This window comes from Rana temporaria, chromosome 1, assembly GCF_905171775.1.
Source record: "Rana temporaria chromosome 1, aRanTem1.1, whole genome shotgun sequence".
Lineage (NCBI taxonomy): Eukaryota > Metazoa > Chordata > Amphibia > Anura > Ranidae > Rana > Rana temporaria.
The window spans coordinates 259,670,563-259,693,585 of NC_053489.1; positions in this window are offsets into that span (position 1 = coordinate 259,670,563).

A 23,023-nucleotide genomic window follows, 5' to 3' on the forward strand; every position below is an offset into this window, starting at 1 on the left:
TACCATAAAATCAATTAATATACATAAAAAAAGTGCACAATAACTAAATCCAACATACTTTTTACTCCCCCCTCCCCCTCCCACCCCACAGCAGGTGCCCCCATCAGAGTCCCCCCCACAGCAGGTGTCCCCATCAGAGTCCCCTCCACAGCAGGTGTGCCCATCAGAGTCCCCCCCAGAGCAAGTGGTGTTCCCATCAGAGTCCCCCCACAGCAGGTGTCCCCATCAGAGTCCCCCCCACAGCAAGTGGTGTCCCCATCAGAGTCCCCCCCACAGCAAGTGGTGTCCCCATCAGAGTCCCCCCACAGCAGGTGTCCCCATCAGAGTCCCCCCCACAGCAAGTGGTGTCCCCATCAGAGTCCCTCCCACAGCAGATATCCCCATCAGAGTCCCCCCCACAGCAAGTAGTGTCCCCATCAGAGTCCCCCCCACAGCAAGTGGTGTCCCCATCAGAGTCCCCCCCACAGCAGGTGTCCCCATCAGAGTCCCCCCCACAGCAAGTGGTGTCCCCATCAGAGTCCCCCCACAGCAAGTGTCCCCAGCAGAGTTGGGGATGAGTGGCTGTGCTGGTGGGGGGATGAGTGTCAGTGGTGGGGGGATGAGTGTTAGTGGTGGGGGGTAGGGATGAGTGTCAGTGGTGGGGGGAAGGAATGAGTGTCAGTGGTGGGGGGTAGGAATGAGTGTCAGTGGTGGGGGGTAGGAAAGAGTGGCAGTGGTGGGGGTAGGAATGAGTGGCAGTGGTGGGGGGTAGGAATGAGTGGCTGTGCTGGTGGGATGAGTGTATGTGGTGGGGGGGCTGACTGGATGGAATCAGCGGTGGTGGTGGTGGGGACTGACTGGGTACATTGGCAGCGCTGGGTGCCAGAATCAGAGACACTTACTTTCTGTCAGTGTCCTCTTGGTTTCCCCTGCATGGCTCCATGTCTCTCTCGGCTCCCTCTGCTCCATGTGTCTCTGCAGATCCTCCCCCACGACCTTCTCTCACTTGGTGTCAGCAGTGTCTGCCCCGCCTCCCTACAGTCTCTCTGTTCCTGGATAGGCGAGGGCGGGGCAGTCCACAGTCTCAGGCTGCCTCTGCCTTCTCTCTCTCTCCCCTCAGCAAACGAAAGCCCCCATCCCCGCGGCGGAATGAACAGGCTCCTGCTTGGGGGCCCCAGGCCAGCTCGGGGCCCCAAGCAGTTGCTTGTTTTGCCTGTCTTGTTCTGCTCCAGCAACTTCCAAAGCTTTGTGAATGATATTTTTAGAGACCTTCTCGACATATGCGTAGTCATATACTTGGATGACATACTCATTTACTCAAATGACCTGGGGTCCCGGTCGAGGTTGCTGTCAAATCTATTTATGTGATGCCCAAACCTCTGGGTTAAAGGAAAAGGCCTGGAGACTTAGGGACCACTTGTTTGACAAAAAATTCAGTCGGTAAATCGGCTAGTTGGTTCTCAGTTACAGGTACATAAACGAAAATGAAATCTGTTAGGTACTGAGCCCAGTTGAAGACAGGATGAACAGGGTGAATGGGATGAACCTCTTCCAGTAATGTGGGGCTCCTGGTAGCCCCTGTCTCTGAATATAGGCTACAGCAACTCTGTTTTCCAGATATAGGAGTACCCTCCTGCCCCTCAATGAAGGGCCAAAGGTTAACAGGGCTTTTATGGCGGCTCTGAGTTTCAGGGTATTTGAGACTATTCCCTGGGGATCAAATGTCCCAGACTGGCAATCAAAGTCACTACCTCAGCTTACAGGGGAACGTTTGGGTAATGCCATTAGGTTGTGGACCCAAGTCTACCACCAAAGAGATTGTTTCACCAACTAGAGGATTTACAATGGAAAATTGTTTGGGATGATGATTGATTGTTGAATCAATACTCCATCCCACTTTGCAAGGAATGACCTCTGACAGGTTCTTGTGTGCCATTGAGCCCATTGAATCATTGAGAACGTGGAAGTCATAGACTTCAGGATGCTAAGACAGGATGTGACATGCGATGTCATTGCTAAAAAAGGCATTTTTACTATGTAAATTAGAGGGCCTACTTTTCCCCTTGGAAGTTGGATCATGTTGGTTTGAGTGTCCAGTAATGCACCCAGAAAAAACATTATTTGAATAGAAAGTAGATTGCTCTTTTTCCAGTTTATCATCCATCTGGAGTCTTGAAGGGTGTGAATCAGCAGTTTCCGATATTGCATCCCTGCTGCTGGCAAGCAGGGGAATGTCATATAGATAATGATGGACTCTCAATCCCCTCTCTCTCAGGAGCGTGATTACTGGAAGCAGAACTTTTCTAAAAATCTTTGGCACTGTGATAGTTAGTGATTGAGGGCAATTAGGAATGGGCCAAACATCACCCCGTTCGGTTCGCACCAGAACATCTCGAACAGGCAAAAAGTTCTAGTGAACATTCAAACTCTATTAACTGCTTGCCGACCAGCCACCGCAGATATACGGCGGCAGGTCAGCTCTGCTAGGCGAGATGACGTCACGATGACGTCATCTCACCGTTCAGCCAATAGGGGCGCGCACGCCCCCCTGCTCGCCCCTGACGCCGACACGCATGCCCGGCGGGCGCGATCACCCCCGGGCACCCCGCGATCGCTCATTACAGAGCGAGAACCGGGAGCTGTGTGTGTAAATACACAGCTCCCGGTCCTGTCAGGGGGAGAAATGCCTGATCGTCTGTTCATACAATGTATGAACAGCGATCAGTCATTTCCCCAAGTCAGTCCACCCCCCCCTTCAGTTAGAACACACCCAGGGAACATACTTAACCTCTTCCTCGCCCCCTAGTGTTAACCCCTTCCCTGCCAGTGGCATTTTTATAGTAATCAATGCATTTTTATAGCACTGATCGCTATAAAAATGCCAATGGTCCCAAAAATGGGTCAAAAGTGTCCGAAGTGTCTGCCATAATGTCGCAGTACCAATAAAAATCGCGCCGCCATTACTAGTAAAAAAAAAAATATTAATAAAAATGCCATAAAACTATCACCTATTTTGTAAATGCTATAACTAGGAAAAAAAGGACGCCAGTTTTGTTTGGGAGCCACGTCACACGACCGCGCAATTGTCAGTTAAAGCGACACAGTGCCTAATCGCAAAAAGTGGCCTGGTCTTTGACCAGCAATATGGTTCGGGGCTTAAGTGGTTAAAGTGTATGGGACACGAACATGAAAAATCTAAAGTCCTAATTTGAAAGGCTTTTATGCAAGTTATTGCCATAAAAAGTGTATGGGGACCCGGTTACTGCCCTAGAGGATATGTATCAATGCGAAAAAATACTGCAGCAAGGCGGGTTAGGCTGCACAAACTGACGTACCTGCATTAAATAGTGTGGGCTCGTGGACGCCCGCTGCACTCGATGTCCGTCGTCCACCTCGCGATAGCGTTACAGAGAGGCAGAACGGGCATCTGCCTATGTAAACAAGGCGGATCCCCATTCTGACAGGGGACAATTCTGAGATCGACTGTTCCTAGTAATCAGGAACAGGGATCTCTGTGTTGTTCCAGTGAGCCCACCCCCCACACAGTTACAACACACCCAGGTAACACAGTTAACCCTTTGATCTGCCCCTAGTGTTAACCCCTTCCCTGCCAGTGTCATTTATACATTGACCAGTGAATTTTGTTTAGCACTGATCACTGTATTGGTGTCACTGGTCCCCAAAATGTGTCACTTAGGGTGAGATTTGTCCGCCGCAATGTCGCAGTCCCATTAAAATACCCAGATCGTCGTCATTACTAGTAAAAACAATAAAATCTATTGCCTATTTTGTAGACGCTATAACCGCGCAAACCAATCAATATACGCTTATTGGGATGTTTTTTTACCTAAAATATGTAGCAGAATACATATTGGCCTAAACTGATGGAGAAATTCGATTTTTTTGGGATGTGTATTATAGCAGAAAGTAAAACATTTGGGTTTTTATTCAAAATTGTCGCTTTTTTTTATAGCGCAAAAAAACCCCAGCAGAGGTGATCAGATACTACCAAAATAAAGCTCTATTTGTGGGAAAAAAGGACATCATCTTTGTTTGTGTACAACATCGCATTCCAGCGCAATTGTCAATTAAAGTGACTCAATGCTGTAAAAAATGGCCTGGTCATTAAGGGGGTAAATCCTTCCGGGGCTGAAGTGGTTAAAAAAAGCAGTGATTTCAATAATGCTTAAAGTGAAACAATAATAATGAAATATTCCTTTAACCACTCCAGCCTCGGAAGGATTTGACCTCTTAATGACCAGGCCATTTTTTGCGATATGGCACTGCATTGCTTTAACTGACAATTGTGCGGTCATGCGACGCTGTACACAAACAAAATTGACATCCCTTTCCCCCAACAAATAGAGCTTTCTTTTGGTGGTATTTGATCACCTCTGTGGTTTTTATTTTTGTGCTATAAACAAGGAGTGGCAACTTTGAAACTAATACTTTTTGCTATAATACGGTACATATCCAAAAAAAAATGTATTCATCAATTTAGGCCGATATGTATTCTTCTACTTATGTTTGGTAAAAAAAAAAAAAAAAATTATCGCGTCTACAAACTATAGGATAGATTTAGGGACTTTTATATTTTTATTGTTTTTACTACTAATGGCGACGATCTGCGATTTTTAGCGGGACTGCGACATTGCGGCAGACAAATCTGACCCCAAATTACACTTTTTGGGACCAGTGACATTATTAAATTGATCAGTGCTATAAAAATGCACTGATCAATGTAAAAATGACACTGGCAGAGAAGGGGTTAACAGTAGGGGCGATCAAGGGGTTAAGTGTGTTCCCTCAGCGTGTTCTAACTGTAGGGGGGAGGGGCTGGCAGGAACATGACAGATATCACTGTTCCCAAACACTGGGAACAGTAGATCTCTCACATGTCATCTGCCAGCATGGGCATCTGCTTGTTTACACAGGCAGATCCCCGCTTTGCCTCTGTACTAGGCGATCGTGGGTTGCCGATGGACACGTGGGCACGCACTTGTTATTGTGCCTGCATGAGCCGCCGTACAGCTTGGTGATTTAGGCAGGAGAATGGACCTGCCACCGTATAACAACGGAGGTTGGTCGGCAAGAGGTTAAATATTGTGCCTGGGGGGTCCACTTAGTCTGCCTGTAAAGTGGAGCATCTGTGTGATGTATAGAACATACTGTGATACATTTGCCTATATGTCTCAGTTTACTGCTCCCTGCTAGCCATATGGGTAGAGGTAGAAAGGAATTTCATGTGTGATTCATTCCTCTGACAGGTTATTGACGTGCTAATGTCCCCTCACTATTCCAAACGTTAATTGATCTATTGTGTTGTGTGAAGAAGATCTGTGTTTACCCTTAAAAGCTGTGTATTGTATCATCAGGCTAAATGATTAGAGAAGTAGTATGTTAATTATTCTGATTGCTTCAGTGTATTAATTAACTCCACTGATGTCTTTATCTAAAGAAACGTGTCTGCATGGTCGGCTCCGACTTGTCTCCTATAATCTGTATGGGAAACCCCACTGTGTGAGGGGGGCGTTCCTAACAGGTTGTAACCACATATAAGCTGAGTTTTTGTGTCATTAAAGTGTCTTGTTCTAGCAGTAAGCCTGGACTAATGTGTGGCTTAATGGGCGATCTCAGGGATATTCCTCCTAGTGGAATATTGGGGTGATGTTCTTATGGAAGAAGGGAATCTTTGACGGGGATATCATACCGATACCGTCACACATACCACAGCAATAATTACATTTCTAAAGGAAAAAATGTAATTCAAACTAGCTTGCGGCAGTAATGTATTGCCAGCTCCCGACAAAATTAAAAAAAAAAAAAAAATAGTGTGGGGTCCTTTTCAAAATCCATACCGGACCCATATCTGAGCATGCAGCCTGATAGGTCAGGAAAAGGGGGGACAAGTATGCGCCCCCTCCTGAGCCGTACCAGTTTACGTGCCCTCAACATGGGAGGGGTGGGTGCTTTGGGACGGGGGGCTTTGCGCCCCCACCCCAAAGCACCTTGTCCCCATGTTGATGAGGACAAGGGCTTCTTCCTGACAAGCCTGGGCTGTGGTTGTTGGGGTCTGTGGGTGGGGGGCTTCTCGGAATCTGGAAGTCCACTTTAACAAGGGGGCCCCCAGATCCTGCCCCCCCCCCCATCGTACCCATACCCATTTACCAAAAAAGTGTCAAAAAGTAAGAAACACAGTAAATGTCCTTTATTAAAAAAAATAATAATAATGTCCCACGATGTAATCCACTGTCTATCACACTGCCCGCCAACCTGAAAAAAAAAAAAAAAAAAAGAAAAGCCTGCTGTCATCTGTTCAGAAGTCACTGGCCCCCTGTCTTCTCTCCGCTTTTGACATCTCTTTTTTATGCAAGGGGCGGGCCACACGGTTACGTCACCCGATGGCACTTTTTCTTTTTTGCAATATAAGTTAAGTTTCTATTATAAAAACATTTTTCATTTCTAATTATAACATTTTGCAAATAAGTGATTTTTGTTCATAGATTTGGGCCAAAATATACTGCTAATGTATATTGCTTCATATCTTTATATTAGTGGATATTATTTAGTCTGTGTGAAAGTTATAGAGTCTGCAAGCTATGGTCCAAATCATAAACAAATTATCACACCTGATGAACTTATGGCCTATCTCATTTCCTGATATGTCAGGACAGTACAAATATCCCAAATTACCCCTTTTTGGAAAGTAGACAATCCAAGGTATTTAGTAAGATGCATAGTGAGTTTTTTGAAGTTGTAATTTTTCCTCACAATTCTTGGGAAATTTAAGATTTTTTTTTTTGGTTTTGTCATAATAACAAGTTATTTCTCACACACAGCAATTACACTCCAAAAATACATTCTGCTACTCCTCCTGAGAATGCTAATACCACATGTCTGAAAAATTTTCACAGCCTGGCCACATAGAGAGGCCCAACATGCAGGTAAAACCATCAGACAATCTAGGAGCATAAATTACACATCGAATTTCATTCCTACCTATCACACTTTTGAAGGTCCCAGAGCACCAGGACAGTGGAATAGTCTCCATTTTGGAAAGAAAACTTTATCTTCCTTTTTTCCTGGTCTGAGGGAAGGTAGCGTATGTATTTGTCCCAGGTGTCTTATAATATGTTTATTTGACATGTATGGTGTGAATATACCTACATATTATATGTATGGTGGGTAATATACCTTGCCCAATATAATGTAAAACAAATCATGAAAAAGATTATTAAAGTATTTTTGTATATGGTCAGGGAGACCTTAGGTGTAGATCACCAATCAAATTCCTTAGTCAATGGCCTCTGTTAATGCCCCTGTAATCTAATGTCTAGGGGTACCTTAATTAAATGTTGTTTTTATAAATAAGTACTGTACATAAAGTTGTACTAATACTAAAAACTGTAAAAATACTGTTAAAAGATAACATGCTGAATATTATCATTGCCACTATTAATCGTGGTATTAAATGAGTTAAAACATTAAGTCATGAATCAATGCATTTCTGGTCAATAATAGCCTCAGTTGTTACAAGTTTCAAGGTTTGTCCAATTATTTCCATAAAAGTGAGATTTACAGCAATCTGGAGTTCTGTAAATATTAGCTTGCTGTGAAGATAATAATTTGGCTTGTTTTTCATTTCTCTGGTGCTTTCTAATATAAATCCTTTTATCTGTACAGATAAAGCAATCAGTCTTTTGAAGATTGAATTAATGATAGGGGTAAACACTGTGATCAGAACAGGCAGAAATGGAAGCTGTATAAGAGATGGAGTGATACTTAGATGAATGAATAGCATTGCTGGAACTGTACTAGACTGTCTGGTGCTTTTTTATTGTTAGCCCATCGAAACAGATCATTCATAGTAATTGTTGTGAGGGAAATGTGAAGCATGATGTGTCTGAGATGAAAGACCATTACGTTATATTTAAACATATTTGAGAGCAATGCTAAAATTGTTAATTTATGTAATTTTATTTAAAATCTATCTATCTATCTATCTATCTATCTATCTATCTATCTATCTATCTATCTATCTATCTATCTATCTATCTATCTATCTATCTATCTATCTATCTATCTATCTATCATGTTCTCACTATGAGCATAGGTGATAGACTCTTGGGTGTCTTAAGAAAAAAATCTTCTCTTGTATTTTGTTCTATAGCTGCCCCTTAGCCCTCGTTCACACTGAACAGGGTTTTAAAATCATGCAAGTTCATCTGAACTCACACGATTTCAAAGCCGCATTTAAATCCGACTTTGGGAATGACTGGAAAGACATCTGTGCGGGTTCATGAACAGATGTCTATTAAAATCACCCCTGAAGTCCCAAAAGTGTTTGGAGGAACTACTTTTGGAAATTGTTGCGGCGCCGCAAATTCGGCATTGCACCGTTTGGGATGCTCCCATTGCCGGCAATAGGCTCCAATTTGACATGCAATTTGACAGGTCACATTGTGCAGAAGTTATCAGGGGCTTTAAGCTGGACTGCAGTCAATCCAAAAATACCCCTCGTAATATAGCTCATTTTAGTGTTTTTAGTAATGCTTTGCAATATTGCCTGTGCAGAGCAACCTCAAATGTGTACTAAATATGATGTAAACTCTGCGCTGTGGGTTAAATGCTTAGTGTAGCTGCCTGCACAATGATCAGTCCTGATAAAGGGATAATCTCAACCAAATCCAAATACATGCGGGGCTACTGCCTAATGAATGTGTGTGCCAATATGTGCATATTAACCAATAAAGTGCTTATTTGCAATACGTTTGATACCTACCCAGTGCTAATACTTGTACACAATTCATAACTTCAAAGCGTTCCGTGTCCGTGAATCAATTCATATGCAAAATCATAAATAAATTCATATATAGAAAGTGCTCTGTGCCTGTAAACCAATCAATGCCAACTTCTGATGACGTCTGTGTCAAAACACATTGGGCGAGGCTTGTTTGGCATTGCGTCGGCTTACCTAATTCTGGTTCTTGGAATGCAGATGATCGTCTTGGGCCAGAAATATTATTGCATGCACTTGTAGCTCTTGTAATGCATGTACCATTATTATGTGAGTAGTATTTATATGTTTTTATAAATTTAAATAAAATGGTATTAGGCTATGGAGCATTGCCTAGTTTATATTTACCCTTACATGCATTAGTGACGGAGTACCACAAAGGAGTATTTGCCCATTCAAAATGAGAGCAGCGGGGATATCCTACAGAAAGGTTATTTTTTATACAAAGTGTTTATATTATCATGATCTGGTGAGCGCGGAGACAAAAGAGAGGAGCAGGGAGTGTTTTCACACAGATAGCTGAATGAGTAAGAAATCTGCCACACTGAGCACCTTTAAGCACAACAGATTTTATGTTTATAGACTTTATTGCACCTAGGAAATGTTAAAGTTGCTATTGATTTGATTACAGGCACCCAGCACTTTCCATCTATGAATTTATTTATGATTTTGCATATGAATTGGTTCACAGACACGCAACACTTTGATGTTAGGAATTGATTTATTTGTTTATTTGTGTACAAGTGTTAGCATTGAATCTTGTGGCAGATAAGCACTTTATTGGTTAATATGCACATATTGGCCCACACATTCATTAAGCAGTAGGGCCACATTTATTTGGATTTAATCTCAAAATTGTGCATGTAAACTTCCAGTGTAGCCATTTCCGGTTATGATGACTGGTCATGGCTGCTTACTTCCAACTGACCTGCGAGGCTACTCTTTTTATTATGTCTTCATAGGACATGTTCTGTGAGGCACATGTACATCCATAGGATGTGATGATGGGCATCTCACAGAACCCTTCCACTCTGAGTAATTTATTACAGACTGTGGCTCTGTATGCAACCTGTTGCACGTCTTATTGAGTACATTTTACACCCAATTGTAACCACTATTCAGTATCTTCATGATTCCACTTCAGTAATACAGACATGACTTGTATTAAGGCATATTCCTGCTGATGCATACTTTGCCAGTCTAAATGTTAAAAGTTTATATATTGCTATCCCTTATATTGAGGCCCTTATTGGTGTTCGTCTAGCATTGATTGAAGCACAGCCCCAGTCACTTCCTGTGGAAGTCTTAATAGTTTTGCTTTGTGTCATATTAAAGCTTAACTACTTCAAATTTGAAAACAAATTCTTTGTTTAAATCCCCGGGACAGCCATGGGCTCCAATGTAGTCCCCTCAATTGCTAACATCTACATGTATCAATATGAACACTTATTGTTCCTGCCTCTCCTTGTAGATAAGGCTTTACATAGCAGTGCTATATTGATGATTTGCTACTGATATGGACAGGTACAAAGAAGACATAAGCTCAAAAACTAATCAAATTCATGCTCTTTCTATACCAGGTCTGACACTCACATCAGTTTTCTTGATCTTAACATCGGTAAAATTGTTACTGGTGCTGAATCCAACACAGTTTTACCAAAAAGAGACCAATCGCAAAACTGTTCTCCATACTAGGAATGCACATCCTCCTTCTCTCATTTGGGACATCCCTCTTGCTTAGATCCTCAGTGTAAAATAGTGCTAATGGTAAAATGGTAAAAAAAAAAAACAACAGGGCTATCCTAAATAAGTTTTAGAACAACAATGTCCTGTTGCAGCTGTGACTCCTTGTAAATTGTTGTTATCCCTGAGAAAACTGAAAGAATTCAGTAATTGACAGTTTTTCATGTTGACATATACCGCCATGATCAATAATGTTTTGATCATGCAAAAAAAAAGAGATGCTGAAGCTATCCTTTACAGACTCATGTACCCAGAGGATGAGCTGCATTCATACAAGCAGGTGAGTGTGAATGCCTGGTACATCCAATCCTGCTTCATATAGTCCATGCACCTCTCTTATCCTTCTCCAAGGTTAACCCTTGATATCTTTTAGTTTGCCGTCTCTGTTGCATAATTGTATAACTTTATTACTACTATGTGGGTGGTTTTGGCATGATATATTATCCATAGCATTACCTTGGGAAATGCCATGGCATTGTCTGGGTTATGAGTATACAAACATATGAGGTTTTCATATGTCATTATTTTTTGGTTTGGATCATCTTTTATTTTTTGTATTTGCTTTTATGTTTTATTTAGTACGCCTATGATTTAAATGTGTACATTTAAAGGGGGTCAGAGAGTTAAGTAACTCTGACCAGGTTAATCTGTTTAAATTTGGAGCCTCTGTCTCAGCTTTGGCTGTGCTGTGTGTTCATTCTGTCATTTCTGGGGTGCGGGTCACACCCCAGACCAACAGGTGGCAGCAGTGGAGTCAAGGATTTGGATACTTTTCCCTGCACCCTATCAGGAGGGGTTTCCCTCACTGTGCATGCTGGGAAAGGGTATTTATGAGGCAGACGCCATTTTCCTGGGTCTTCTTCACGTGTGGTGCCCACCTTCAGGGTAGCTATACCAGGGCACTCTGGCAAAATGGCCTTCCGGGCCGGGGTATGCGTGTCACGCGGTGTTCCTGGTTCCGGGACTGTGTTGGTCCGGAACATCTGAGCTGTGGCTTGCGCCCAGTGATTGACTGGGTCCCTTATCTAAAGGAGGTCCCAAGTGTTAGTCCTGTAAGAGGAAGCTGAAAGTCTGCCTGAGGATTACCAAGAGAGGCTGGTGTTCCAAGAGGGTTCTGACCATCCACCGGGGACCAAGGTAACCGGGTGCTGAGAGGCTGGACGTCGGTCGCCTATCAGTCGGTAACCTACTGAACTACATGAAGGAGATCCAGGTGTCGAATCTGCTAAGGAGGATTATCTCCATTGTTGCAACCATAGGGAGGGTCTGTGGCAGAGACTTATCCCCAAGTTCCGAGCAACACGCTGGCTGCCAGGCTTGTGAGAGAGGCCTGTCCAGGTGCGCTATACCCATTCCGGCTGGAGTGGCGAAAAAATAAGTTGTTGTTGAAAGCAGGACTGTTTCCCTATTACTTACACCTGAATCTGTTATTCCTCATTTCTACTATTTCTACATTCTTTACCAAGTTCTACTGTTTTTACCCGGCTGGGTAATAAAGAGCACAGAAAAGACACCTGTTGTGTGGACATTCCATTACTTCAACTCTCATCAAAAACCCCTAGACGGCAGAGGACCATGAGGTAACGTGCCACCCAAAACAAACCAGCAGCTCCTTCGGGGGTAGTGCTGCATGTGTATATATATACTGTATATATATATATATATATATATATATATATATATATATATATATATATATATATATAGTCTTCTGATGTGGGGGTGATCCTTAATAAGCTATGTAGGTTGCAGTATGCTTCTCTATGGAAGTTCTTCAAGTGCCCAATATATATTAAACATAACAGACAGCGTATGCATGACTGTTGGAACAGTTGCAAAATTTACACATGTAAACTGAGATTATTCAATATCATAAACAAAGATCTACTTCTCTGTAGGTTTTAACATAGCGAGGGAAGAAATGAAATTTCTGCTGAAAAACCCAAAGGCCACGTTCCTCTCCATCTACAGTATGAGAGACAGCTGCTTGAGATGACCTAATTTTAACTGCTTATCAATTCCATGCTGTTTGTTGGTTGATGTAATTTTGATCCCTGGTGCTCTATGGCGCTGGAATTAAATAAGGCTATAACGGGAAGAAACTTGTTTTGGATATTTGCCCAGACAAAAATTCAAACAACAGATAAACCACAAATGAGTAAGGATATTTGTCTGTACACTTTTAATAACATGCAGCATTTATTATAATCCTTTTAAGAAGTCTGTTTCTTATTCACTAGCAGACATTCATATACAAACATGTATGTGGCTCGTCCCATATGTTAAAGAACTATGGTCTAATTATTGAAACTGTGGTCTTCAGTGATATAGAAATGGAGGATACTGCTTTAAAACATTATACTCACTAAATACAAAAAATTACACAGAACTTACTATGCACTTGCAATGCCTGTATACTGTACATGGTTAGAGTGCAGCTATTACACACAGAATTTCCTAACAAGGGTTCTTTGCTATGGAATGCCCTCTCCGTCATTCAAAAATAAAAATATGAGTAAAATAAAAATTGTATTTGTAAATAAATATGTAATTAAATGTATTAATTTAATATTTTTGGGTCTATCGTACCACTGTTAGCATTTATATGTGAATACCCTGTAAAAACAAGCCTGCAGTTAATGCTCATGCGTATCATTAAAGTGATTGTAAAGCAATTTTTTTTTTATTAAAGTAATAAACTTATTATACTTACCTACTCTGTGCAATACTTAGAGTGGCCCTAAACCTCCTCTTCTGGGGTCTGCTGCCGGTACGGTCTGCTCCTCCTCTTCTCCGATAGCAAGCAGCTTTGGGAACAGGGTGCACTCCTGAGCCGGACTGTGTGGGTCTGTACACAATCACACAGCACAGATTGGCTCCACCCCTGATTTCTCCCTACAGTGTTTTGAGTGTCACAGCACAAGGAAGTGAAGAGAAATCTCTCCATTGTGGGCAGAAACAGAAATAAAAATCTGGCAGATGGTTTAACCCTTCCCTATGGTAACCAAAACTGCTTGCTGAGTTGAGCTTTAAAAGACATATTATTTGCAAAGATCAGGCCCTGGATGAACAAACAAACAAATCTTATTCTACTCTTGTCTTGTGAAATAAAATGCAGCGCTTTTAAGAATGTAAGCAAAACCCTTAGAGTCGGTTCACACTAGGGCGACACGACTTCCAGCGCGACTTTCAGAGGCGACTCCGACACGACTTGAGCATGAACCACAGGGCGATCTGGGGCGATTTACAACACGACTTGAAGTCGTCTCCAGGACAGGAGACTTTCCAGTGGCCAATCAAACAACAATCAGCTCTAGGGGAGGGAGGGGGAGGGAGGGGGAGGGAGAGGTTTGCCTGAGAAATGTATGTTATCTTCCTGGAAAGTCGCTTCAGTTAAGACAGTGATCAGACTTGGATCAGACTTGGAGGCGACTTCCATTGAAATCAATGGGTACAAATCGCCTACAAGTCGGATTGAAGTAGTACAGGAACTTCTTTTGAAGTCGGAGCGACTCGAGTCGTGTGTATTAACACTGCTCCCATTCACTTGCATTGTTTTTCTCGACAGCGCGACTTGGGACGACTTGAGGCGACTTCAAGTCGGATCCCAAGTCGCCCCAGTGTGAACCGGCTGTTAGAAGGCACCTCAGTTGTGTTTATAATGATAACCCATTAGTGATAAAAAAGAATCATGCCACCTGCACCACAGCACACTGAGCCTCTTACCCTCAGGTGTGGACACTAATTAGAAATGGTCAAACAGCGCTCAATCAACCACTGAACACTGTAAAATAGATAGTGCAGCGCTAGAGGAAAAGTCCAAATAAAGATCATCCACGGGGATTCTCTTATAAGTGACTGACAATATGAGCATGCAGGTGATATAGCGTGGGTTAGCAGGAGACCTCCACCAATAGTAACAATGGCCGCTCACCTCACTGATAATAAAAAAATCGCTTTCCCATAAGGGTCAATCCCAGGCATGTAACAGCATAATCCAAGCAGGAAAGGAATACATCTCAGGTAATATCAGCATGGATGACAGATCTCAAGTAATATCAGCATGGATGGCAGATCTCAAGTAATATCAGCATGGATAGCAGCCATGGAATCGATGTAAGAAAAACAAAACATAGTGTTCTCCGCAATAACCCAATATAATATTTAATAGTGAAAATACACTTACATAAAAAGCACTATATCCAGTGCTAGGAATCAAATGCAAACAAAAACGCACAGCATGGTCCGATAGATGGCAGCGGGTGACGTCACGTACTTCCCTACCGAATGTTGCGTCCCAGGGGCGGGACTTCTTCAGCGGATGTAGGGAGAGGAAACGTGCACCCAGTTATATACATGTATGTTGCTATGGAGAGTAAGTGGCTACAATGCAGCATATGGACCAAAAAGGTCTCTAGCTACAGGGCAGTGTGTGGGACAAAAGCTCACTGGCTACGGATCAGCATGCAGGACAAAAAGCACCGCAAAAAAACAGAAAACAAATCACTTACTGCGGCGATCATACCTATTCAAATCTGTCAGCAGAAATATACAAGGGGAGAGTGAATATTACTTAAAAGCCCCGGAATACATATGTTTAGCAACGACAAAGAAAAAATATAAAAAATATAAAAATATATAAATATACAAAAGTCCCATTTAGACAAAATGGAAGATAGAAAAAACAGGGCTGCATAATCATGCAGACCAGTACAACACATGAGGTCAACCGCTGCAACCATCGGACAAGCAAAAACATAACATTAAAACAATGTAAATACAAATATTAATTATGGACTATGTTATACAAATATTTTGTTTAAAAAAAATATATGTATCTGAAAACGCATGTCAACGATCGGATATAAAACAATTGACATCAAAGTCCACATTAAAACAATGTAAATACAAATATTAATTATGGACAATGTTATAAAAATATTTTTTTTAAAAAATATATATGTATCTGAAAACGCATTTCAACGATCGGATATAAAACAATTAACATCAAAGTCCACATTTAACCCGTCAGGACAAAGAACATGGGTCTCATGAATCAAATAAGATTCTTTCTTGCTCAATTGTCGGATAAAATTACCCCCCCTCCAATGACGATTAACCTTTTCAATTCCCCAAAAACGCAATCCTTTTGGATTTCTATGATGGAAATCCCTAAAATGGCGGGATACATTGTGTGTGGTTTTCCCTTGTTTGATGTTATTAACATGTTCGGCTAAACGTACATGTAGGGGTCTGGAGGTTCTACCTATGTATTGCAGGCCGCAATCACATTCCAACATATAGACAACACCTATGGTGTCACAAGTGATGAGCTGTTTAATATCATATTCTTTATCAGTGGCAGATGCCACAAATTTTTTCCTCTTTTTATATTCACTTTGGAATGTTTGCATGGAACACAACGTCCACACGCATAAAAACCTCCCAGGAATTTGAACATTCTATTATCTGAAAATGACCGGGGGATCGAGCACACTAGGTGCTAATCGATCCCTAAGAGTGGGAGCTTTCTTGTATACAAATTGGGTTTTGCTGGTAATGCAGGTCCCAATATTTTGTCCTGTTTCAAGATAGACCAATTTTTTGAGATGATCCGTTCAAATTTTTTATGTTGGACATTATAGTCCAAGATCATTCTAAAATTGTGTTTATCATTGGGGGGAAGGTGGCATTAGCCACACGATCGGACACTAAAACAGTTCTATCTAATTGCTGAACCTGTCCAATTTCCCTCTCAAGGTGGTCTTGGTTGTACCCTTTTTGCACAAAATCTATCAGCCAAAACACGAGATTGGTCAACAAAGTCAGACTCAGTGGTGCAATTGCGGCGTAATCTAATAAATTGCCCTTTGGGGATATTACATAACCAGATTTGTGATGGCAACTTCCCAATGGTATGTATGCATTCGGTCTGTAGGTTTAAAATAATTGGTGAGTTTAAAATGGTCCGTATTTTTGACTATGGTCAAATCTAAAAGACAATTTTTTCATAGTCAATGGTCCATGTGAGTGTAATATTTTTGTTGTTATTATTGAGACCACTGATGAAGGTATCCAATGAGGACCTCTCACTATTCCAAATGATGATGAGGTCATCGATATAACGACGGTAACAGACCAACTCAGGGGGGCGATGTTGGAAAATCGCCTCTTCCTCCCAGTGGGCCATAAAAATATTGGCCACACTGGGAGCAAACGAGCGCCCATGGCAACTCCCCTTGTCTGCAGCAAATAGTCTCCATTATACCAGAAATAATTTCTGGATAAGCAGAAATCCAAACAGCCCAAAAGGAATTCTTGGTGTCTCCCTGATAGTGTTGATGTGGAAAGGGCCCATTCAACAGACGCCATAGCGTCACTGTGTCCTATAATAGTATAAAGCGAACTGACGTCCGCAGTGACTAATATACTATTAGTGGAACAACCAAGAGATTCCAATATTTGGATAATATGCTTAGTGTCTTTCAGAAAAGCAGGGGTTTTAACCACTAAAGGTTGCAAAAAACGAATCCATATATTGGCCCAATCTGGCCGATACCGAGTCGATCCCATTGACAATGGGCCTCCCAGGCGGATGGGTACTATTTTTGTGGATCTTTGGCAAGAAATAAATAATAGGGGTTCTACAAAACAAGGGATCGAGATACAACGCCTCTTTTTTAGTAAGATCTTTTGATCCCTCCCATCTTCAATGATATGATGAAGTTCATCCTTGAAATCAAACATAGGATCTTTAGACAATACCCTATAGGTATCACTATCAGAAAGAAGATTACTCATTTCAAGTTGATAATAGTTTTTACTGAGCACAACGAGACCCCCCCCCCCCTTTGTCCGCAGGGCGGATAACGATGTCTTTCTTTTTTGCCAAGGATTCCAATACCCCTTTTAATGTATTGAGGATCCAATACCTTTTTTACCTTCAATGCTTCCAAGTCATTTACAACCATGTTCTTAAAAACATCCAAAACTTATTCTCTTTAATAGAGGGTTAAAAGTGGACTTAATTACGCAAACCTGAGTGATAGGAATTAGCAATAGGTGCCGCTGTACTAGTGGGCTTAGACAGGAAATACTTTTTCATGTTAAGTGTCCTAATGTACTTTTGCAGGCTAATGTAAGTTTGAACTTATTCAAATCTTAGTGGGGGCAAATTTGAGACCTCTGTCAAGGACTTTTCAATTCGTCCTCATCAGAGGAACCCCACTAAGATTATATATCCCTGCTCCAACTATGGTCTGGGTTTTTTGTAGGCGCCTGCCCCCTCTCCCTTCCTCTCTTTCTTTTCTCTTTCTGGGAGTTCCAATATTCGGAGGGATGGGAGGTTGGTGGATGTCTCCACAATCCCCTGGTGGGGGATACTGGTAGTGGGGTTCTAATGGTGTCCCTGGCGTGACCCTAAAAAATCCCCCTCTGCATAAGAGTGATGATTAGCCAAAGGAGGTGAATCTGTATAGGTGGAGATAGGATGGGATCTCGTGACTGAGAAGAATCCCTATAATCCCCATGTTGGCGTATATCCTCCAGGGTGTGGGGAGTTGGTGGATATACTGGGGGATGATGAACTGACAAGAAGGGCAGATCTCCCTTCCCCTCCCCCCTTTTGTTCTTACCTTCTTTGTTAGTACTCCTAGTGAAATAATTTCTCTGAGGAGAGGAATATCTCTCAGGTGGTGGATGATGTTGAACATCATTACTAAGTGGGCTCTCGGGGTTAAATTCTGAACTTCGTTAATAAGTGGATTGACAAGCAATCTGACATTATCATTGGTAACAGTTGTGGAGGTGCTTTGCCATTTGAAGATACTGTTTACACCAGTGAAGTCATCCCAATCCCTTATAATTTTTTCTTTTTCTTGTTCTGAATTTCTGAGTCCCACTTCATGAGTTTATTTTTAAGTTCACCTGAGAGTTTAAGAAATTCCTCACTATCCTTGAGGGGATCCAAAATGGTGGTAATGTCATTAATCTGGGAATTAAGGATCTGAGTTTCCTCTGTTTACGAACCAAAAGGAGCTCCATGAGCTCCATACCTTTTTTAATAAAGAAACTACTCCATTCAGAGATAGAATCAATGTCACCAAGGCCATCATTAGGTGGGACATCCCATCTTAAACGTCTCGGAATGAGTTTTGAAGTAAGGGTACTGCTCAAAAGATACAATGTCCCACCATGTTTTGGTCTTTTTTTCAAACAAATGTCCTAACTTGCGAAAGGACTGGGCTATATCATTCATGGCTCGCTAGCATTCCTAGAAAAGACATCAGTGATTTTAATATCCCTTTTTTCCAAATATTGGAAAACATCCATATTGCTGCTAGATTATTATAAATTGATAAGCAGAATAAATGAAAATAGTAAAAAAATCAGCGCAAATACAGGTAAAACACAATCAGCAGCTATGCACTAGGATTCAATTTATAAATTCCTTAAGAGTCAATGTAAAATAGATAGTGCAGCGCTAGAGGAAAAGTCCAAATAAAGATCATCCAGGTGATTCTCTTATAAGTGACTGACAATATGAGGCATGCAGGTGATATAGCGTGGGTTAGCAGGAGACCTCCACCAATAGTAACAATGGCCGCTCACCTCACTGATAATAAAAAATCGCTTTCCATAAGGGTCAATCCCAGGCATGTAACAGCATAATCCAAGCAGGAAAGGAATACATCTCAGGTAATATCAGCATGGATGGCAGATCTCAAGTAATATCAGCATGAATAGCAGCATGGAATCCGATGTAAGAAAAACAAAACATAGTGTTTTCTCCGCAATAACCAATATAATATTTAATAGTGAAAATACACTTACATAAAAAGCACTATATAACAGCTCATCACTTGTGACACCATAGGTGTTGTCTATATGTTGGAATGTGATTGCGGCCTGCAATACATAGGTAGAACCTCCAGACCCCTACATGTACGTTTAGCCCGAACATGTTAATAACATCAAACAAGGGAAAACCACACACAATGTATCCGCCATTTTAGGGATTTCCATCATAGAAATCCAAAAGGATGCGTTTTTGGGGAATGAAAAGGTTAATCGTCATTGGAGGGGGGGTAAATTTATCCGACAATTGAGCAAGAAAGAATCTTATTGGATTCATGAGACCATGTTCTTTGTCCTGACGGGTTAAATGTGGACTTTGATGTTAATTGATTTTATATCCGATCGTTGAAATGCGTTTTCAGATACATATATATTTTTAAAAAAAATATTTTATAACATTGTCCATAATTAATATTTGTATTTACATTGTTTTGATGTGGACTTTGATGTCAATTGTTTTATATCCGATCGTTGACATGCGTTTTCAGATACATATATTTTTTTGAAACCAAAATATTTTTATAAGATTGTCCATTAATTAATATTTGTATTTACATTGTTTTAATGTTATGTTTTTGCTTGTCCGATGGTTGCAGCGGTTGACTCATGTGTTGTACTGGTCTGCATGATTATGCAGCCCTGTTTTTTCTTTCTTCCATTTTGTCTAAATGGGACTTTTGTATATTTATATATTTTTATATTTTTATATTTTTTCTTTGTCGTTGCTAAACATATGTATTCGGGGCTTTTAAGTAATATTCACTCTCCCCTTGTATATTTCTGCTGACAGATTTGAATAGGTATGATCGCCGCAGTAAGTGATTTGTTTTCTGTTTTTTTGCGGTGTGCTTTTTGTCTGCATGCTTGATCCGTAGCCAGTGAGCTTTTTGTCCCACACACTGCCCTGTAGCTAGAGACCTTTTTGGTCCATATGCTGCATTGTAGCCACTTACTCTCCATAGCAACATACATGTATATAACTGGGTGCACGTTTCCTCTCCCCTACATCCGCCTGAAGAAGTCCGCCCCTGGGACGAACGTTCGGTAGGGAAGTACGTGACGTCACCCGCTGCCATCTATCGGACCATGCTGTGCGTTTTTGTTTGCATTGATTCCTAGCACTGGATATAGTGCTTTTTATGTAAGTGTATTTTCACTATTAAATATTATATTGGTTATTGCGGAGAAACACTATGTTTTGTTTTTCTTACATCGGATTCCATGGCTGCTATCCATGCTGATATTACTTGAGATCTGCCATCCATGCTGATATTACCTGAGATGTATTCCTTTCCTGCTTGGATTATGCTGTTACATGCCTGGGATTGACCCTTATGGGAAAGCGATTTTTTTATTATCAGTGAGGTGAGCGGCCATTGTTACTATTGGTGGAGGTCTCCTGCTAACCCACGCTATATCACCTGCATGCCTCATATTGTCAGTCAATTATAAGAGAATCACCTGGATGATCTTTATTTGGACTTTTCCTCTAGCGCTGCACTATCTATTTTACATTGACTCTTAAGGAAGTTATAAATTGAATCCTAGTGCATAGCTGCTGATTGTGTTTTACCTGTATATTGCGCTGATTTTTTTTACTATTTTCATTTATCTGCTATCAATTTATAATAATCTAGCAGCAATATGGATGTTTTCCAATATTTGGAAAAAAGGGATATTAAAAATCACTGATGTCTTTTCTAGGAATGCTAGCGAGCCAGTGAATGATATAGCCCAGTCCTTTCGCAAGTTAGGACATTTGTTTGAAAAAAGACCAAACATGGTGGGACATTGTATCTTTTGAGCAGTACCTTACTTCAAATCTCATTCCGAGACGTTTAAGATGGATTGTCCCGCCTAATGATGGCCTGGTGGACATTGATTCTATCTCTGAATGAGTAGTAGTTTCTTTATTAAAAAGGTATGGAGCTCATGGAGCTCCTTTTGGTTCGTAAACAGAGGAAACTCAAGATCCTTAATTCCCAGATTAATGACATTACCATTCATTTTGGAACCCCTCAAGGATAGTGAGGAATTTCTTAAACTCTCAGGTGAACTTAAAAATAAACTCATGAAGTGGGACTCAGAAATTCAGAACAAGAAAAGAAAAATTTATAAGGGATTGGGATGACTTCACTGGTGTAAACCAGTATCTTCAAATGGCAAAGCACCTCCACAACTGTTACCAATGATAATGTCAGATTGCTTGTCAATCACTTATTAACGAAGTTCAGAATTTAACCCCGAGAGCCCCACTTTAGTAATGATGTTCAACATCATCCACCACCTGAGAGATATTCCTCTCCTCAGAGAAATTCTTTTACTAGAGGTACTACAAAAAGAGGTAAGAACAAAGGGGGAGGGGAAGGGGCGAGGATTTGCCCCTTCTGGTTCAGTTCATCATCCCCCGGTATATCCACCCAACTCCCCCACACCCTGGAGGGATATACGCCAACATAGGGATTATAGGGATTCTTCTCATGTCACGAGATCCCATCCTATCTCCACCTATAACAGATTCACTCCTTTGGCTAATCATCACTCTTATGCAGAGGGGGATTTTTTAGGGTCACGCCAGGGACACCAATTAGAACCCCACTACCAGTATCCCCCACCAGGGGATTGGTGGAGACATCCACCACCTCCCATCCCTCCGAATATTGGAACTCCCAGAAAGAGAAAAGAAAGAGAGGAAGGAGAGGGGGCAGGCGCCTACAAAAAACCCAGACCATAGTTGGAGCAGGGATATATAATCTTAGTGGGGTTCCTCTGGATGAGGACGAATTGAAAGTCCTTGACAGAGGTCTCAAATTTGCCCCCACTAAGAATTTGAATAAGTTTCAAACTTACATTAGCCTGCAAAAGTACATTAGGACACTTAACATGAAAAAGTATTTCCTGTCTAAGCCCACTAGTACAGCGGCACCTATTGCTAATTCCTATCACTCAGGTTTGCGTAATAAGTCCACTTTTAACCCTCTTAATAAAGAGAATACGTTTTTGGATGTTTTTAAGAACATGGTTGTAAATGACTTGGAAGCATTGAAGGTAAAAAAGGTATTGGATCCTCAATACATTAAAAGGGGTATTGAATCCTTGGCAAAAAGGAAAGACATCGTTATCCGCCCTGCGGACAAAGGGGGGGGGGGTCTCGTTGTGCTCAGTAAAAACTATTATCAACTTGAAATGAGTAATCTTCTTTCTGATAGTGATACCTATAGGGTATTGTCTAAAGATCCTATGTTTGATTTCAAGGATGAACTTCATCATATCATTGAAGATGGGAGGGATCAAAAGATTCTTACTAAAAAAGAGGCGTTGTATCTCGATCCCTTGTTTTGTAGAACCCCTATTATTTATTTCTTGCCAAAGATCCACAAAAATAGTACCCATCCGCCTGGGAGGCCCATTGTCAATGGGATCGACTCGGTATCGGCCAGATTGGGCCAATATATAGATTCATTTTTGCAACCTTTAGTGGTTAAAACCCCTGCTTTTCTGAAAGACACTAAGCATATTATCCAAATATTGGAATCTCTTGGTTGTTCCACTAATAGTATATTAGTCACTGCGGACGTCAGTTCGCTTTATACTATTATAGGACACAGTGACGCTATGGCGTCTGTTGAATGGGCCCTTTCCACATCA